This window comes from Lepidochelys olivacea (genome assembly GCF_965140295.1).
Source record: "Lepidochelys olivacea isolate rLepOli2 genome assembly, chromosome: 11".
Lineage (NCBI taxonomy): Eukaryota > Metazoa > Chordata > Testudines > Cheloniidae > Lepidochelys > Lepidochelys olivacea.
Window position 1 is genome coordinate 59,007,838 of NC_140421.1, and position 19,691 is coordinate 59,027,528.

Sequence of the window (19,691 nt, forward strand, 5' to 3'; positions counted from 1 at the left end):
TGATAAATAGGTTGAGAACCACTGTCCTAGAGAGCCTGTTATGATTTTGTTTGATACGTAACCATTTGTTTCTGATATTCTTACTATCATTTGAACCTCTGTTCTTTGATAATGAACTTATTCTTCTTTTCACTATAAATCTATCTAAGGGCTGTGTGTTATGCAGAGTGGTGATCCTGCATTAAAACTAGCAAGCTGGTGTGTCTTCTTCCTTTGGGAGTAATAAATCTGGCAGTTCTGGGGGGGATGCACAGAGGACTTGGGAGTTGGTGCATGCCTATACTAACCCATACAGACAGAGTGAGGCCTGCAAAGGCCTGAAAGGCAGCGCTTGTTTTGCCAAAGGCTGATGGTTTCAGGGAGTTGATCCACAGCTGGCACAGATGAGACTTCCTCACTTTAAAGGCAAGTGGCAGTCAGGTGATTCACCACCCTGGGTATCCCTGGGAAGCATCACAGTTTCCTATATCACTTATGGGGAAAGGAAGCTCACTGAAGACTTCAAAATATGAGGTTTACAATCTAGGCTAGGCCACTAAAGACATTTTCTAACATTCACAGCCCTTTCTCTTCACTGGAATTGCAACCAGTTCCAGTGGTAGAAGATATGCAGACGATTCATCCTTTGCATGTAGTTGGGGATTTGTCTCAAGCTTTTCTCTTGTGTCTCAGTACCATCAGACTTTGCATCTGGTTGTGGATCTGAACTTTGCAGCTGGCCCCATAATGGAATGAGAAGATGAGCTAGCCAACTCCTCAAGTCCTCACTCAGATTTTCCTCAGTCCTCACCCTGGCCCCAATTCAGTGAATAACATAATCCCATGCCTAACTCTAAGCATTTATTTTATTTGAACTACTCACCTGCTTAAAGTTAGGCATGTGCTTACGTACTTCACTCTTACCAAAGATAGGAAACTACGTCTGGGCTGCAGGGATGCACATATCCCTGCTTTCGATCCCCAAATGGGAATTCCTCTCTTGGAGTCAGGCAGCTTAGGTGCCTACACTGTTTCCTGCAGGAATAAGTTAGGTGCCTGTCTCCAGCCACACAAAAATGGTTAGAGGAGGAGGAAGAGGTGCCCACCTTATTACTTTTAGCCCAGTGGTTACAGCTTTTACCAAAGATGTGAGAGACCCAGTTTCAAAAACACCCTCTCTGCCCGAGAGGAAGGCATCCAGATGCCTAGAGGGAGGTAGCAATGCATATCCTCAAGGGCAGAAATGTAGGAGCTGAAGGAACTTTTACCCTGAAAACTTAGGTGCTGAGTGAATTTAGGCGCCTACAGGGTTCAGCGGGAGTTTGTGAATCACAGTGGAGCCAAAACTGGGACTTACGTACCTAAATTCAGGACTTGGGTGCCTAAATCTGGTTTTCCAGCTGTCATAGTCATCATGAAGAGACATGCACAGTTAAAACTGTTGTTTATTTCTACAGAGCTACAGAAGGTGAATTTGGCCCATTATATATACATTATATTTTACAGAGATAACATTTGCTGCTAGAAGAAAAAAATTATAATTAGAGCTGATAAAAAAATGAGACCACATTTCACATAAATATTTGCAAAAATTTTCCTTTTTATTGTCAACATTTTGAGAAAATTTTTCATTGAAAGTTCAAAATTCAGAAAATTTTAATCGGTCCCATAGCTGGTTAAAAAACATATTTGTACAAAAATCATCCTGTTTTTCCAATCATCTCTCAAAATTTTGATGAAAAATTTCACTGAAAAATCAAAAATTTGGAGAAGTTTGACCAGCTCTAATAATAAAAATACATATTTGGATTTACAAAATGTGCTCCCACCCCATTACATAATTGTGTGAATGATCAAAAATGAATGATCAGAAGCAATCAGCTTCCATTGACTTGATGATGTTTGAGAATTTAGCCAGGGGATTGTTTTCCTTGAGAAGCTGCTACCAGAAAATGAAGCAAGTCAGTTGATTCCAAAATTACTCAAACCAAAACTATTCATCTCATGCCATAGACGTGCAAATCACATTACAGAAAAGATATAGACAGATTTCCTACCCCAAAATGCTTAAAGTCTAAGTGATACAAGTAGAACAGGAAACAGGATGACAGCATCTGGGAGGAGAGTTATGCTGGCAGTGTTGTCACTTCGAAGGCTAACCTTTGCATCTTGATATTACAGTGCAATATCTCCCTTTTCCATCGCCTTAGTTTTATGCCACTGATTAATTTGTGTTCTTTCTTTTTATTTACATGTAAAATAGAGTATAGGATTTTGTGAAAGTTTTGTATAAAACTTGAATTATGAAGTCATTGGAATTAGGGGGTTGTAATAGAAATACTGATAGAAACTGAACTGGAGCGATGTTGATGAACACAACTAACACAGCTCTCTTTTCTTATTAACTACTAAGGTTATTCTTAATGACAAAGTATTAGCAGGACTATTCTGATTAGTATTCTGTGTAGACTGCCCTATCTCTGTAGTCAATTAAATCTGATTATTGCAATTGTTACAGGTGGAGTAGTAGCAACACTTTTATTAAGGTTGCATTATAATTTCGTTTTTCCTAACTTTTGAGAGCTTGACTTTGCAATGTGGTCGCAAAGTGATTTTAACACAATTGGGTTTTTTGAATGGAAGTTCATACTATTGTCCATTCTTACAATTTTATTGGGATCCTTGCAATATTTGGCATTTTCCTTAAAGTTCCAGCACCTAAACTAGATGAGAAACTCAGTTTTGAGCGATTAAAAAAAAAATCAACTTTCTATTTCTGATGGTTGCAGAGAAAAGCTTGAAAATGTTACCCAAATGTACCTTAAAGACTCACAAATGAGAAGGCAAATTAAAAAGAAACAAGATTGGCTTAAAAATTATGAGTTTTGGGGTTTTTTAATTTTGTGGTTTTGGTGGGCCTTTGGCATTGGCAGTACTGAATACATAGGTCTGAAATGAAGGCAGCATTAAAATATTTTGCTCTACTGTGCCTATGCTTCAGACATGAAAGCTGAGTGACACACGATTTCTCGTTTGCAGTTTGCAGCAGTTTGCAGCAAATGGGAAATATCTTTCGTTTCTGGCAGTTCGTGGTAAAGTAGAGGAAAAGACTGCCAGGGCTGAGATTTTGTAACTGGAAAGAACATTAAACTGATGTGGGTTGCTTTCATTAAAACCTGGGGATAAGGACAAGCTGCTGAAAGCAACTCTTCATTTGATTTAAATAACTTTGATTTTTAAAGATATGTTGTTTGTTTCCAGTAAATTCTCTCTTTAAAGGAACTCTTTTTTTCAATGAATACATTTCTAAATGGGCCCAAAAACATTCCTACCATATTGAAGTTGCACTTTATGGTTAGAAAAATGGGGAAATCATATTAGGAAAGTACTTTAAACACATATTAAGTTATTTGGTTCCTGGGCTCCTAAGGAACAGCCAAACATGATATGTTAGTTTCCCTTCTTAGAACCTGGACTACCCTGCAGTTATAACTCTTTTTATTTGAATACTAGATGCACACAGAGATTAGCATTAGCTTGAAGAGTTGACTTCCTCTCCCCATTATTTATTCTTTTTCAACAGCCAGAATGATTCAGTAGGAAGCTCTGGTCCTCACACTTCTGTATGTCCCTCAACCTGTGTCCCAAGAAACTATGCAAAAGGCAGTGACTCAAAATGGTCACAACTTCTGAGCAGTTAGGACGCTTTGGACTCTAGAAGTGAAATCCTGCCCTCTTGAAGTCAATGGGAGTTTCACCATTGGTTTCAGTGGGGCCAAGATTTCACCCTAGGAGTAAGGTTATTTCCTTTTTTACAAGCGTGGACACAGATACAATAAATTATCCTCATCTGTTTAATGTACAGTGGGCCAAACCCTGCAGTTCTTACTCAGGAGGTATGATTGCAGCACATGTAGACATGCCTTATTAATCTGAGATCTAGCTAGAGAAAAGCTATCTCAAGTAACAGTAGCAGCGAAGTCAAGGTACCACAGGCTGCAGCTGCTCAAGTATGTATCCATGGTCCTGGACAAGCTGGGGGACTAGAATTTAGCTAGGCCAAAACTAACTTGGGTATGTCTACATGTGCTGCAATCACACCTCCCAACTGCAGTATAAACATTCCCTAAAGTTCATGAGAACTCTGCCTAAATAGAATGAGTAAGATCTCCAGGATTTGGCCCAATATCCATACAGAATATGGCTTTGAACAGAGATGGTTCGTAAAAAGCAAAAACATAGCACAGTTTAGGCTTGTGCATACTCAAACTGTAGCCACCTCACAACAAATACAACACTGCAAAAATTATTCCTGCCTAGTTCCAGTCCCAGCTGTAATTTTTTCCTCACTATTCCAAAAGGTTCTGGCTTAAGAACTTGATCCTTCAAGGTGCTGAGCACTCTGGTCCAGAACCATCAAGGCAATTATCACACGCTTAAAGTTAAAAACATACTGAAATGCTTTGCTGGATCAGGGTCAGAATGTCCAGCACTTTGCAGGGCTGATCCCTGTAACATTAAGCACTTGATCCAAGACATCTCCACCAAGCCAGGGACAAAGTTATTTTGGCCATTGATATCAATGGGGCTGGGATTTCACCTTCTTTGTCTTCCTCATGAAAAACTATTTTAGGCAACTTCAAAAAAGAAACCCTGATGACCTCACAAGCCCTGAACTCAAACATATATACTGTGCTCAAATACACTAGTATGGGTAAAAATTAAAAAGATTCAGAATTCTATATGTGAATTAATATTGGCCTTATTACCATGAATACATTCCCCCACTGCTCAGAACTATTTGCCAGTGTATTTAATGCAGTACCATATGTCTGATGTGATGTGAAAACACATCTCAATAATGTCTTAAACAAAAATGAGCCATAATTTTAGGCATAATTGATATCCTCAAGATATGTGCTTTTCACAGTGGCAATGTCTGCAGCAGTGATCATTCTAATTATTGTTAAATCCAAACAGTAAAGAACTGACAGGGAATATAGCTACCAGGGAAAGTTTAACGAACCACATGTTTCTATAAGGAGGTTTTTACAAATAATCTGTCAGATACACAGGTTGGCAGACAAGAAATTGCCCATCTTTAACACAAAACATTATGTTAATTAGAATGATATTTAATTAGGTAAGAGCATAGGCTATCAGAGAGTATTAAAGGTAATAGATACTTCAAATCATTATTAAGGATGGGCTGAATTCTGAGGTCCTTACTCTGTTTTTATTCAGTCCTCTGCATCAGTGGGAGTTTGTCTGAATAAACAATGAGTAACAAGCGAGTAAGCACCTCAAGATTTGACCCAATAATACCTTAGTACTATTCAGAGCTCTTTATGTTCAGTGGGTGAAATCCTGAAAACAATGGGATGATGGAAGACAAGTAGTTTGATCCATCAATTTCCTCACCCTGATAACACTCACTTTAAGGTTTAAATAACTATACCAGAACAAATCAGTGGAGAACCATGCCCACAGCACTGTTGGATAGAGATCTGACAGATCCAGGGATTTACAATTCGTGCAGAATACCATTGAGAGTGGATCTAGTAGGGGGCTTATCAAATCCCTGCCCCTGATGGAAAAGTAACTTGTGATGTATTATTCCAATCGTGGGAAAAAAAAACACACAAACATATCCACTAGTCCAGCTGAAGAGGATAAAAACATGATTTATGATAAACTGGGTAGATTTTTCACACCCAAACCATTTGGAAGACTTTTTTTCTTTCAAGATGCAACCACAATGACACATGTGAAGGGTTCTTACAATGCATCACCATCACTGCAAATGAGAGTGGAGAAATATTAAAGAACTAATTAAAAGCATAATCTGCCAAAGTTGATTAGAATGCAAGCTAGGTATAACTGCATGCAGAATCAATTAATGACAGCCAAAGTTACAGTAGTGAGAGAAACAGTCTGAAGTGTTACTATATTTAGATGATAATAAAGATACAGAAGAGCCAAAAAATCCCACAGAATGAAGATAAAAGGTTAAAAGCATGTAGGAAAGACGAAGGAGACAACGAGATGAACAACATTACAAGATTTCAATAACACTGAAGACTTCAGTGGGACAACTTGCCTGAATAAGGAGAACAAGGCTTGAAGCTAGGAAGGATACAGTTCTTTTTAGGTGACAGTAGGTTAGAACCTACTTCCACTGACACAAAAACACCAGGCTGCTTCCCCACTGAGAATCGATGCTGTTGTCCACCAGCATTAACTGTTTAACACCAGTGTAACTCCATGGGGGCAAGCAATGATAGAAACACTAGTGTAGACTCGGGATAAGTGTTTTCACCTACCACCATGTCAACTTTTGTGGGCAGGGAGTTTCTATTTAACATGTGTTTGTACAGTGTCTAACACACTGATTCCTGGCTGCAGCCCTTCAGCATTACCAGCAAGCAAATAGTAATACTAAAGAACGCAGTGCTTCTGTTAGGTCTATGCTAGACCAACAATGGGAGAATTGTGAGTATCTCAGTGAGGACAAGGCTCCTTTGAATTCAATGGGAGCTGGACTGAGCTTCTATAATGAGATTAGATGAGCAGATATCTAAACTACCCTGCATATGTTTTGAGAGTTTAAATCACAAGCAGTAGACCTAAATGTTACTTGAATGTCTCTTATTCAGAAATAAATATCTATCAATGGCCTGTTAATTTCACCTCCTAAACTTTTTATATTATTCCTGTGCTATTGTTGTTTGCACTTACCATGCTGCTACTCTCTTGTCCCAGGGCTTGTCACACACTGGCAGCAGCTTCACATATTCATTTCATAGCACAGTACCCACAGCAAGCTTTGTTGTCACAACTGCTCAGTCACTTGGCTAACTGCAGTTATTGGTTTGATAGATTCCAATCAGGGTTTTGATCTTGGCATAATTCTGGAATAGCATTGCTGAGTGTGACAAATGATATCTTACTAAACCCACACCCTCGGAAATTGTCAGCAGAGTGCAGCTTCTATTCCATTAATCACAACATTTTGATAAGGTGATTGTAGCTAATTGGTGGTATTCTTGGAATAAACCCTAGCATTAAGTTTTACTTGACCTTGAATTACCAACCTAGAATTTGATTTTTATTTTGAATCTAGAGTGTACTCCCTAACAGGGCTAGATAAGAAATCTTAACAGAACTTAAAAATATCTGATTTTGGGCTTCTTTCCTTAAGATGCAGCTGATTATTTTACACAGTTTGCTTAAAATTCACAACTGGTTGCCGGCCATTTCATTACAATTCAGTATTCCAGGACTGAAAATCTGATAATTCAGACTGTTGCTTGCAGAAACGCAAGTACACACCAGCATGGCTGCAGAATGTGTACTTCACTCAGTTTACAAATGAAGGGTGTATACAAAGCGTACAGCATGCATACTGTGGCCTTGTAATTCTTATAGGCAAGATGAACACAGAGGAATTCTGATTCAGATTCAAGTACAACTGCACCCACAAAGAGTTCTGGAAATGTCACACTTCCCATTTAACATTTAAACTTCAAGACAGGGTCTTGAGAATACTAATAAAGTCCTCCAGCCTAGCTCTCTGAACTTTGACCCTCATTTCAAGAGCTCCATTAGAAGCAAATTCTTAAAAACAAACAAAAAGAGTAGATGTGGTTTGAGCTGCCAAGTTTGGATCCAGAGCCAAGCTTCCCCAGGCCTCACCTTTAGAGATTATTCTGTTTAAAAAAATAAAAGTTTATTTGCACTATTGCATGATAGTGAAAATAAACTGTAGATGGGTGCAGGGGCAGAAGAGGGAAGACCACTTTCCACCAATATTTAGCAACTATACATAGCATTTACTTGTCCACAACAGATTTTCCTTCCTTTGTTTGAAGATTTTGTTGACACACAAAAGTCAGAAAGAAGGTTCATTATGGCCCCTCCATTCCACATTTTGACAATAAAGAAACTGACGTGACAATACATTTTTTTAGTCAGTTCAAGCTGGCATATGTGAGTCGCAGTCGTACAGTACACTACGTTACAGGCACAAGTTTGGTAACGATCAGTCGCCTCCCGCTGCCATGCTGTCAGCTGTGTAGCACTACAGCCAACTTGAATTAAACTCAAAATAGATGTTTAAAAAACAAACGCACCTTAAGGATTAGTGTGGAGACAGGCTAAACTGTGCAGAACATAATATCACCCAAGTGGTAATAAATAGCAGGCCTGTGTAATTTGCTGGTGGATGTTAGTCACAGGGAACAACATTTCCTAAATGACTTGAGCAATATTTGTTTACTGTCATGACCAGTAAATGATCCCTAACCTAAAACTATCTGTAAGTTCAATGGTGCCACAATGTATGTTAGTGAGTTTACCATGTTTAATAATAAAAAACTTAGCAGTTCTCCTCCCCAGCATGTTACAAACATTAAGTGAATCATGTTTTGTCTACTGCAAATTGATAATAAAATTTGATAATTTATTTTATTAGGTTGCATGCTAAAGAAGTTCTTTTTGTTTTTTTTATTTCTAGATTTAATCATTAATGTTGAACTGGACAAGGCTTTTTTCACTACAGTTGGCTGCTTTTCAGAGTGTATTGTTTATTGTTACCGAGAAGTGTCATCTTGAAATCTATGCTGTATTTTTTGGTGTTCAAAATAGCTGGTTTTGAGAGAATGGGGTTTCCAAACTTCACTGGGACCACTGATGGCAATCACGTGTACACAGTTTGCCCCGCTCAAGGAGCACATGAGTACATGAACCACAAAAGGTACTACTCCATTATTATACAGGCCCTTGTGAACCACACAGCCTGATTTATGGACGCCAAAGTGGGCTGCACTGGACAAGTTCATGATGCCAGGGTTTTCCTGCAATTCACTCCCGGTGCTCTGTAGCCTGTCTGTGCCTTTCCATTTGCCATGAACCCTTTTCCCTTTGGTATTGTTTGTTGGCCTTGTCCTAGATGTCCACCATAAGTTCATCATGGAAGCACTTCCTCTTTGATTGCTCCATGACAGTTCGGAATCCCAGGTCCTGCTGGTGTGTGTCTGGGCTGCAGAGGGGGAAGGACCTGAAAGCAGACATCAAATAGTACATTGTTGCCTCAGTACTTTAAAAGAGGTTCAGTGCATCCTCAGAGAAAAGTGCCCGTGGAATCTGATGGTATGATATTTTGCATAATTCAGCTTCATTATATTCTCAGAGGAACACTTCAGTTCCCAGGAGCTCCGTCGACATAGCTGAGTTAAGCAGAGTGAAAAGAGTGCACACACAATGGTAGGTGAAATTTACATACGCTATATGTTTAAAAATTGTAGACCTTTGTAGCCCGAAGGGTGCCATGGTTTACTACTGAAGGTTTCTCAGTCCTTTCAGACATTCCACATTTTGGAGGACATAACAATCCTGGCGGTTCCTGAATGACAAAAGGACATGCTATTCCAAGCTAGCTGTAGCAAGCCAGTCACATATGCCACAGAGGTTTTCAAGCTTATGGTGACTGAGCAACACATCTATGATGAAGTGAGCTGGTGTCCTACAGAGGAAGTCCCAGAAAATATGCCAGGAAGACTCCACAGGGAGGCAAATTTCGGCCAATGCTCGGTCAGTTCCTCCTACCATACCAGGAGCGAATGTGAGCATATCACGCTGAGTTCTCTGTTGCTGCCTCATGGAGCCAAAGTCCTCACAGCCTGGTCAAGGGTCTGAAACTACCTAGAGCTGAGAACCTACCCTCCAAGCTAGTGAGACGAGAGAAGACAAGGATTTCCCACTTCCTATCTTCCAGCAAATTCTCCTGTCTTACACACCTTCCTCCATGACCTGCCCTTGCCTTGCGTCTGCTCCTGATCCATCAGCTAGCTTTCTCACTCAGTGGCTTCCTGCTATCCCTGTTGGGGGCTTCTTCTAGTCCCATAACTTCCCTGCTACATGCTGCTTTCTTCTCCTCCTGTGTCCCCTCTCCTCTCAGTCCCTAGACCCCAGCCTTCCTGATTCCTCACAGTGTCCCCCAATCAGCCTGTCTACCTGAGCACCCCCTACCCTCAGCTACTCATTCCCTCCAAACCTACATGGTCCGAATGCTCCTCTACCTCTACATAGTTGTGTCTGCATAAGCATGTTATGGCCACTGTTTCACACGTACAGCTTCTGTAAGTGTGGGTATTAGGGGGATAATTTCATAGGATGTGAGCCCCCAAACATGTTGGTCTGCAAAGGGTGCCCTCTGTAACTGATCCTGATGCCACCAACTCTCACTCAAATCACATAATTCTTCTTTAAATTTACCTCTCTTGGCTCTTTACTCTCCAAACACATCGTACTGAATCTCAAGTGACAGGATGAGCCAGACAATGTAATTCTGATGCCTTAGCAGCCTTCTCCTGTTCATGCTGTGGGGTTCATACTTACTAATATACTAGATATATACACAGCTGTACATCACATGCTGCGCTACACTTTACCATAATGACCACAACTTCTTTTCACTTTGCCATGCCCGCTGCTCATTAGACACCATCTTTGTGGGCAGCAGCAGCCTACATATCCCTGCACTTGTCTGTTGGCAGTGGCAACATAGGACGCTTGCTGGATTTTGTATAACTTTTCTCCAGCAACTGCTTGCCCTAAGTTTTACTTGATCCTCTATTTGCATGTTGTGCTATAAAGGGCAAAATTAGACCCTTAAAGTGCAATTATCCTCAGAAAATGGCATTCGTGTGTTCCACATTTATTCCTCCCCAGGAGGAAGAGGTGGAGGTTTAAACCAATTTATTTAAACCAGTGCAAATGTGGGTGTAGGTAAGGCTTAACTCTCAACATCACTCCCTTACTAGTTGCTGTGAGGATGGGTCTCATGAGATCCACAATCCATCCCCTGGCTGTGCCAGACTTCCCATGTGACCTGGAGCAAGTTGCTAATACAGTATAGTAATGTTTCTCTACCTCACAAGGGTGTTCTGAGAATAAATGTATGTATGTTTATGAGGCGCTCAGCTACTATAGTGTAGGGGACCATGGGTATCTCTAAATAGATACAAACAAAATGAAGTTTCGTTCAGTACCTAGCAGGACTGGGCCCTGACTAATCTGAACCACATCACTTCCTTATTTGCTGTAATAGTCATTTATTGACCAAACTTTAGTTTAGCAGCATTTCTTTTGTCCTTGCTTTTGGTCCTTTCCTGTTTTTTCTAGTTATTCGTATTATCTAATCTTTGTCATTTCTTTACTCCTTGACCATCTTGTAATGACAATGAAACGCTGGTCATTGTATCCACTGTTTTCCACTTGATAACAGCTTTTTCTGCCTGTCAACCAACCTCTTTTCAAGCACTCTATCAAAAGCATAACACATCCACTATATCAACAGCATAACCTCAGCTGCCAGATTCCTAATTCCAGGACCCAGATTGCCAGCAAATGTGTCACCTCTGTCTTGAAATATTTATATTGCTTTTCAGACAAGTTTCATGTTAATTTCTAGATTTTCAAAGCAAACTCCAAAACCATACATAGCTTTGCTATTCTCATTTGCTCCTCATACTCATTTGGCCAGGGTTATTTTACACTCATGATCTTTTCCCTGTAAAGATCAGGTTAGGGTCTGGATGCGAACATAGCTCTCGAGTGCAGTCTCTGATTCAGATGTCCCCTTGCTACATAAGTTTAACTCCCACTAAAGTTAATGAAAGTTAAACTCACATATGCACAAATTCAAGATGAAAATAGACCACTCAGTGATCAGAATCAATATTCAAGAGAGACTGGATGGCTCAGGTGACTAGTAATTGATATGGTGTCTTTCACTTCAAGATCCCTAGTTTGACTCCATTGCAGGTCACTGTAAAGTAAATTGCCATCTCTCAACTGATTGCCAGCCAATGTAAACACAGAAACCACTTTTGTAAATGCCAGCTTTGTTAGCAGTTTCAGAAAAAATGACATGGGAAAGACTGAAGCACCACTTTGTTGCTAAAGCATTCTTCCCAGAACAGGTATAAGGCACATGGACAAAACAGTGTGTGGAAGTATTTTTGCTTCCTTTCTGGTATCTGCTCAATGGATACATAAGGAACTTTTTATATAGTTTCCATAAGAGATCAGCCCAAACCACAAAGTTTGGATCTAAATCTGTATTTGAACTTCCCTTGATCTGATTTTTTGGTTTCAGTCCATCTTCCAATGGAGCTATTTGGGCACCAACACTAAATTCACTTTAGAGCAGAAAGAAGAACAAGACTTGAAAAAATACTCAAGAATGTAGTGATGAATAAATTAGAGATTTTAAAAGAGGTGCAGAAAACTTTCATAACCAACCCTGAAACTCAGGTCAGGTTCACTCAAAAGCTTCCAAGTACCAAAGCGTACTTGGGTTGTGGGATGATGTTGGTCAGAAATAGTTTTGTTGGAGTTGCATAGTTTAAAGGTGAAATGATGTTAGAGACCAAGAAGTCTTTGGATGAATTTTGTTCAGATCTTCATTTGACCACAGCACTCAGAGTAAGATGCAAGTGGTGCACAAATCCAAGCAAAACAAAATGGGGAGAAGTGTGTGCAAGTCCCTCTGTGGCCAAACAACTGAGTCTCACAGAGCCTTACTTACTAACACCAGAAAAGAGTGGTTTATTATGAAGATGGAGGGTTCTGTTGTGGTTATTGCCCCAATCTTGTACCACAAAAGTCATTAAGGGCTGAGCCCCCCTTAGAGCACAGAGATGTACCTTCGCAGTGATCGGATGTGTTTTGCTTGTGGTGCAGAAAGAGGAAAAATGCTTCTGAGGTGCTGGGGAAAGCATGCCTGCAAGTAGTGGCTAAGTAGATTGTGTCCCTATGTAGTGTCTAGTCCAAATTGTAGATAAGAACCTACTACTGCAACCAGCTAATGGAAATACTCCTTCAGCTCACATGGTAGAGCTCTGCTCTTTTGGTGCTAAAGCTCACAGATTAAATCCCTGCTAATGAAGGATGGTGGAGGTTTTATCTCCATTGTGGAAGAGTAGCTTTAAATTACCGTAGCACCAGGTGCCTGGTACTGCTAGACACAATCATAATCTCAGCCACTCCCAGACCTGTTTTCGGCCAGGTAGCATTGCTGGCAGTGTTAACACTTCCCACACCTTCTTTCTGAAAGAGAGCAAGCAGCTGGCTTTTGGCTGCTCCCTACACAAGAGACACTCCCTGTATCCTTTCCATCCTCACTTTGTATAGCTGTGCAAGAGCCAGGAGAATATGGTCCTGAATGATCTTTTATCTGTATGGAACATTTTACAGATCATTACATTTGCATTTTTCCTGCACTTCTAGCTACTAATGGATTCAGAGGCTGTCTCTCAAAAGACACAACACAGAAGAGGCAGCCCAGAGGGAGGTGCTTTTCCTGCTTTACCTGGGCTGCCTATGTGCTCCACTGTAGCTCAGAATCTACATGACTTGAGGGAAATATTGGTACCTTAAGTAGACAGACTCTAAAGCAACTGTAGTTCTCCATTACTGTAGTATCTGAGCATCTCACAATACGTATAACACCCTGTGAGATAAGGCAATGCTATTATCCCCATTTTACAGAAGGGCACCAAGGCACGCAGAGACTAACTTGTCCAAAGTCACTCAGGAAGTCTGCAGTGAAGCAAGGACTTAACGCAGGCCTCCAGAGTCCTAGGCTAGTACCCTAACCACTGGACTATCTTTTCCACTCATAGACTCCTGATTCTATCTTTCAACAGAGAGTTTGTAAGTATTGCTGCTTATCACATAGCTTTATAAATGACAGATTTCTGTGGAGGAAACAGAACTATCCCTACATGGGTCTCCATAAAGTTTATACTTCCGCATGTACAGAAGATGAGAACTGGACCCAAAGTAACTGTCTTCCTTTTACGGAAGTCTCTATATGCAGCCTGGGCAAAGAACCAGTCAATATTGATTTCTAAAATTTACTACAAAATAAAAAGGTTAATAGGGTGCTTCTAAAAAACACAAAAGACAGTTAACAAATTTGTGTAGTCTGTGATACATAGTTTAGTGATGAGTTGGTAATTTTTTTAAAAATAAAAGTAAAAACCAAAGATCTCAATTGGCAGACATTTGGAACAGTCCTTGAATGAATGGTTCCTGGTTTCCTGAAGAATGGTTTGGTTTGAAACAGCCATTGCTGGTGTTCCATACAGAATATTTATTGTTCTTTCTACTTTCCTATTCTGTCAGTTGCTGTACATGGCAATTTTTTCACATCAACTTTTATGTACACCTACAGGCTTCCCAAAGCATCCATTCCATTTGTACCTTTTTAACTCTTCAGAGTCTTTAATGTTTGTATCAGTTGTATTTAATAACTAAACAGCTCACCACTAAAACTGTCCAAAGACTCCAGTCCTCACCAAGACCAATAGATGAAAATAAAATGTGGAGTATCTAGACTAAACAGTTCTGAGCTATAAAAAGCCATAAAAAAGTTAGCAAAATTTTCCAGAAGTGCAAACACCTCATTCTTTGAACTCTCAAATTGCCAAAGAAGGCGTAAAACTTTTTTTCTTGGAAAGTGCATCAAAAGTGGCCAAATGGATTTGTCTGCAACTTTCACAAAAAATGACTTTACAATTAAGATTATGCATTAATAAAATCTTCAAATATCTTTTTCTGTTAGAAAGTTGGAGGCAAATCTAAATAGAGGTTTAGAATTAAGTTCCATCTCAGCCTTTACTTCACTCCTGCATGGCTACAACAAACCTAAAACAGGACTGACTGTATTTTTATTTTTTAAATTGCACTTCATATGCGATCCTTTAAATTAATGGGAAAAAAGAGTGACCTTTGACTGAACGGATAGTTTATGCATGAACTAAACAGCAGGTTCCCGTTTCACTTTCCCACATTCTCTTTCTCTTCACTCTCCGAAATCCAAATATAATTTGTAAAGCCTTTGGAGCCTTTCATCTCACATGTTACCCACTGGGTCCCACAAAGCCAGTACCAAACTCAAGATTTACATGTATTCTCCTCTGCCAGCAGGTGAGCATAATCCTTGTTTTATAAGCATAATGAACTATTCTTTTGTATTTCAAAATTATTTCCAGAATTCCCAGACAAAAATCGCCATAAAGGTATACTTCAGGATGTAAATAAATGTCAGTTAAACTAAAACGGCATTAGTAGAACACTAATGAAAGAAACCAATGTGAATGAAGATCAGAAAATTCATAGTTAAGGTTCTAAAAGCAAAGTAATTCTAACCCATTATTCCTGCCCATTATGCAACATAAAATAACCAAGTACCTAATTTCATGCCATAATTTTTCAAATATGTGGACTCTTCCAATCAGTAGATATTGTACAAGGCAGATGAGACTGATTAGGGGTTTTGATTCATTGAGGAATGGACACTACAATAGGTACTATAAACCAAACTGTTTATGAAGGTGTGGGAGGTTTTCTGGCTCTGAGTGGGTAAATCAACTGTTGGTTAACTTATATCTATAACATTCTGATGTTTTAATTTAATAGATATTTACTCATTATATCTTTAACCCTGTCTTTACAAAAATTTGGACTAAGAATTCCTAACTCAATTTTTTAGAAAGTATTTTAAAATATTTATCCCTGGAAAACTTGCTGTAAATGTTTACATTTCTTTCTGAGAGTTTGCCAAGAATATTCGCAAGAAGATTCATGTAGTAACTGTGACTTGTGTAATTTATCCCATTTTTCTCATTGCAACACTGTTGAATAGGCCAGAGTATTTTTCAATCTTTATTCCATATTTTGAAAATTTTTTTTTAAATGTCCATGATGTAAACTGTATCAAATAATGATAGGCCAAATAATTTCTTACTGTGATTGGAAGGAGAAATACTAATATAAAGAAATACTAATAGAAGAAAATTATGTATATGCTTAAGAGGGAGGAGAAGGGTTGCAACTGGTAGCAGCGAGAGCTGGTTGAAAAGTGGTAAACGTGTTTGGGGAAATATTTTTTAATTTTTATTTGCTCAAAAATGTTCACAATATTTTTAAAATGTTCTGATTTTTTTCCCAAGAAAACCTGGTGATTTTTTTTTTCATTTGTTGAAACCCAAAATGAAAATGTTTCAGTTTCCCGAATTAGCTTTCCTCTTGCCTCTCCCTTCCTTTTCCCCTTCATCCCTTTACTGCAAAATGGTGTGGGCAGAAGACAAAACAAAACTCTGAAAACATTTTGGTTTTCATTTGTTGTCAAAAAAATCAGGAGGTTTATGTTTTAAAAAGGATTTTTTTCACAAAAATGTTTGTTTTAGAAAAAAATATTATTCTTCATCAGAAAAACATTTTAAAAATTGTTGATTACCTTTAGTAGCAGCTCAAAAGGGACACAGGGTGTGGCGTGGACCCTGAGGAGAACAACAGATACAACATGATCTCAGTGGAACATTTGCCCTGTGCACAGTGCTGGAGCCCCATATTCCTAGACAGTTCAGATGATAACATCCTCATTCATCCTGAGCTATAGTGTCTGAGATGCTGTAGCTCCTCTGCACATTCCTACCTACCTATCTGGGAGCAGAATCCATGGATGCTGGCAGACTGTGTCTATCTGTCTGTTTGTACAGCCCTTAACAGGATGGGACCCAATACTGCTGGAGCTCGTAGGCACTGCTGCAATGCAAATGAAAATAAGTAACGACAAACCAAGTACAGGAGATTCTTTGGCTTGGAGGGAAAGTACTACAGCATGTAGAATTCCCAGACTCACTTCACCTCTTTACTGTGCTTTTCTCCCCCCTGTGCCACGCAATGGAAGGGTTTCATTTGGCCAAATATGTCTCAAAACAAAATGTTTTTGGCAATTAAGTAGCTACATCACACTTGAGACATGAAAACAGTTTTTGCAGTTCATAGTATAAAAAGAGCCTTAACCTTAAAGAACTTTGGGTCAGATTGTGACACCGTTATTCACTATAAGTATAGTACCTTATTCTTCAGGGGGATTCACTAAAAAAATTGAGAGTAAGGCACTCTTCAACCTCAAAATACCACAATCTAGCCCAGGGGTGGACAAACTTTTTGGCCTGAGGGCCACATTGGAGAATAGAAATTGTGTGGCGGGCCATGAATGCTCACAAAATTGGGGTTGGGATGCAGGAGGGGGTAAGAGGTGTGTGGACTCTGGGGTGGGGATGGGGATGAGAGATTTGGGGTGCAGGAGAGTGCTCTGTGCTGTGATCGAGGGGTTTAGAGTGGGGGAGGGGGATTAGGGATGGGACAGGGGGTTGGGGCATGGGGAGAGGTTCAGGGGCGCAGGGTCTGAGCAGCGCTTACCTCAAGCAGCTCCCGGAAGCAGTGGCATGTCCCTTCTCCGGCTCCTATGAATGGAGCGGCCCCCGACCCTTGGAGTGGGGCCATGCCGCAGCTGCTGGGAGCTACATGGTGTGACCCCCGACCTGGTGCCCCGGCTGGAGCGCCAGAGCCGGGTTGAGCCGCGTGGTGCAGCCCCCAACCTGGTGCCCTGGCTGGAGTGCAGGTGCGGCCCCTGACCCAGTGCCCCAGCAGGAGCTCGCGGGCCGCCTTAAAACAGCTCCGGCCTGCAGGCCGTAGTTTGCTGACCCCCTTTATGAGTAGGGTTACAGTGTTATCCTTACACTTTCAGGAATTTATGTGTCCATGGTTACAAGGGCATACATAAATCATGAAAATACTGGAAAATTAAGCAATCTAACCGCATGGGCTTGTTTCATATCCAAAATAATCCTTATTTCCCCCCCATGATTATGGCAACTCACAAAATCATGGCCTGTGCTATGCTAATACAAGTGTGCTGAACCTGGAGTTGCCATATGGGAGCCATCCCTGGCAAACCTAACTTGTTTCCCTATTATTTTTAAATGTCTTTAATTTACGAGGGGCCTTGGGAGAGAGCCTCATTCCCTGTTGGGAACTGAAAGGGCTGTCCCGTGAGAGTCGCCTGGTCTGATCCTTTGCGCAATTAGCAGGCTTAACTACTGACTCCCCTGCCCTCTCTTGCTTCCCTTTAGCCACCCAGGCAGCTCTCCCACAACCGCCCAGCCAAAAAATCCCCAGGGCTTAAAAATCATGGACATTTTAAAATCCCCGAGCCAGCCTTCCCGCGAAGCAGGCTTCAGTGGCCAAGGGAAGGTGCCTCAGAGAAGAGACGGTGGCGGGGTCCTGCTCCGGGGAGGCTTCCTTTGTACGCCTCTCCAAATCCGGGCTGCCTCAGTCACGCACCGACTCTGCGGGCGGGGCCCCGCTGACGGCTCTGTCACAGGCACCCCTCTCAGCCCGGGGGGGAGCGGACCGGACCGGACCGGACCGGACCTCCAGCTCTCCTGGGGACCATCCCCCGTTAGGGGCTTTGTCTTGTACCCAACTATTAATCCCAACCGGATTTTTCACACTGGCTCTCGGGCGACCCGGCTCAGCTCCCACCTCGGCCAGCCCCTGGCCAGGGAGCGCCACCAGCCCGCCTGCGGGGAGACACCCCCGGTCCCCTCAGTGGGCGCGGGAAGCAGGGGGCAGCAGCGGGCCGGCGGGGAGGGGTTTGCCGCCGCCGCCGCCGCCGCTCCCGGCCCGGAGGGAGGAGGGGAAGGGCGCGCGCGGCGAGTGTAGGAATCCAGGCGGGGGCAGGGCCAGGCGCGGATGTGCCGCTCGCTGGGGGAGAGCGGAGCTGGGCACCAGCGGGAAGCCGCCTTGCGCTGCCCGGGCCCCGCGGGGAGCAGACCGTTGGCTGAGCGGTAAGGGACCCGGTGGGGCGCCACGCCGCCGCCGCCCCCCTCTCCCCGCGCTCTGCCGCGCCTAGCAGCGCGGGGTGGAGGCGCCTCTCTTGGGGGCTGGGGGCTTTCGGGCCATTGCATGTGCCATTTCCAGATTGCAGGCTGCCGGGGCGGGCGGGGGGGGGGGGGTGATGGACTTGTCCTCTTGCAGTCCCTGGAGTTTCCTGCGGGAGGATCGGTCCTGGTTCAAAGCGGACAACCCCCCCTCCGCCCCGCGTTGTCCTAATGCCACGAGCCCAGGAGCCGAATTGCCGCTTCTTTCACCCCTTTCGAGAGGTGTCTCTGATAGCCGCCAGGTGTGCAACATCGACAGCGGTGGGGCCCGATCTGATCCTCCTGGCCCGCCCCGAGCTGCCCTCAGCGGGTGCCCCAGGAAGGCAGGATCGGGCCCCTCCTGCTAGCTAGGCAGCCGCGGCTGAGCCCGTTGTGCTGGCGGTGGCCGATATTCCCCCGCCAAAGCCAGCGTCCGCCTGGTCCGGAGCGCTGCAAACACGAGCAGGGGGAATGCGATTGTCACAGCCCGCATCGCTCGTCCCCCCTGCCTGCACCCCCGCTGGTTAGAGCCCTGAAGTTGCCTGGCCCTGTACAGCTCTGTCCAGTAACAGCCCTGGTCACAAATGAGCAGCAGCAGACCAAAAAAAAAAAAAAAAAGATAAAGCCAGATCATTTCCAACCTGCAGCTGTGTGTCGACATCTACCAGGGCAGCAAAATATGCTGAGCGAGCCCTAAATTTTTCATGAAATGTTGCATTACAGTGTGGGTGAACTGTGAAAGATTACACTGTGATTACCAGGCAGGGGTGAGCGCTAATGTTCTGAAGTTGCGGTTTCCACATAAATTCAGAGATTTGAGGAATGATTTCACCTGTACCGAGAACGAAGCAACAAGGTGGTTTACATTCAGTGTTTTTCTTATAGTGCATGAAAAATTGAAATAATTGGGTTTATTTTGAGATCCTCTGA

The 19,691-nt window shown here is 42.2% G+C and overlaps 1 protein-coding gene and 1 long non-coding RNA gene across 4 annotated transcripts in view; one reads left to right on the forward strand and one right to left on the reverse strand.

The window, feature by feature from the left end:
* Positions 1 to 8,523: 8,523 nt before the first annotated feature.
* Positions 8,524 to 19,265, reverse strand: LOC311528744. 3 transcript variants are annotated; one of them, XR_014713683.1, is made up of 4 exons: positions 18,993 to 19,265; positions 16,491 to 16,596; positions 16,289 to 16,331; positions 8,524 to 9,037 (listed from the first exon to the last, which is right to left on the reverse strand). It is a non-coding gene; the product is annotated as an uncharacterized lncRNA (long non-coding RNA). The 3 variants fall into 3 exon arrangements; XR_014713684.1 differs by lacking the exon at positions 18,993 to 19,265 and adding an exon at positions 18,385 to 18,471; XR_014713685.1 differs by lacking the exon at positions 18,993 to 19,265 and adding an exon at positions 18,184 to 18,400.
* Positions 18,544 to 19,691, forward strand: part of SPATS2L (spermatogenesis associated serine rich 2 like) — a 145,821-nt gene continuing 144,673 nt past the window's right edge. The window contains exon 1 of the mRNA XM_084644128.1: positions 18,544 to 18,689. The gene's annotated coding sequence lies outside the window, so the exon portion shown is untranslated. The remainder of the gene's footprint in view (positions 18,690 to 19,691) is intronic.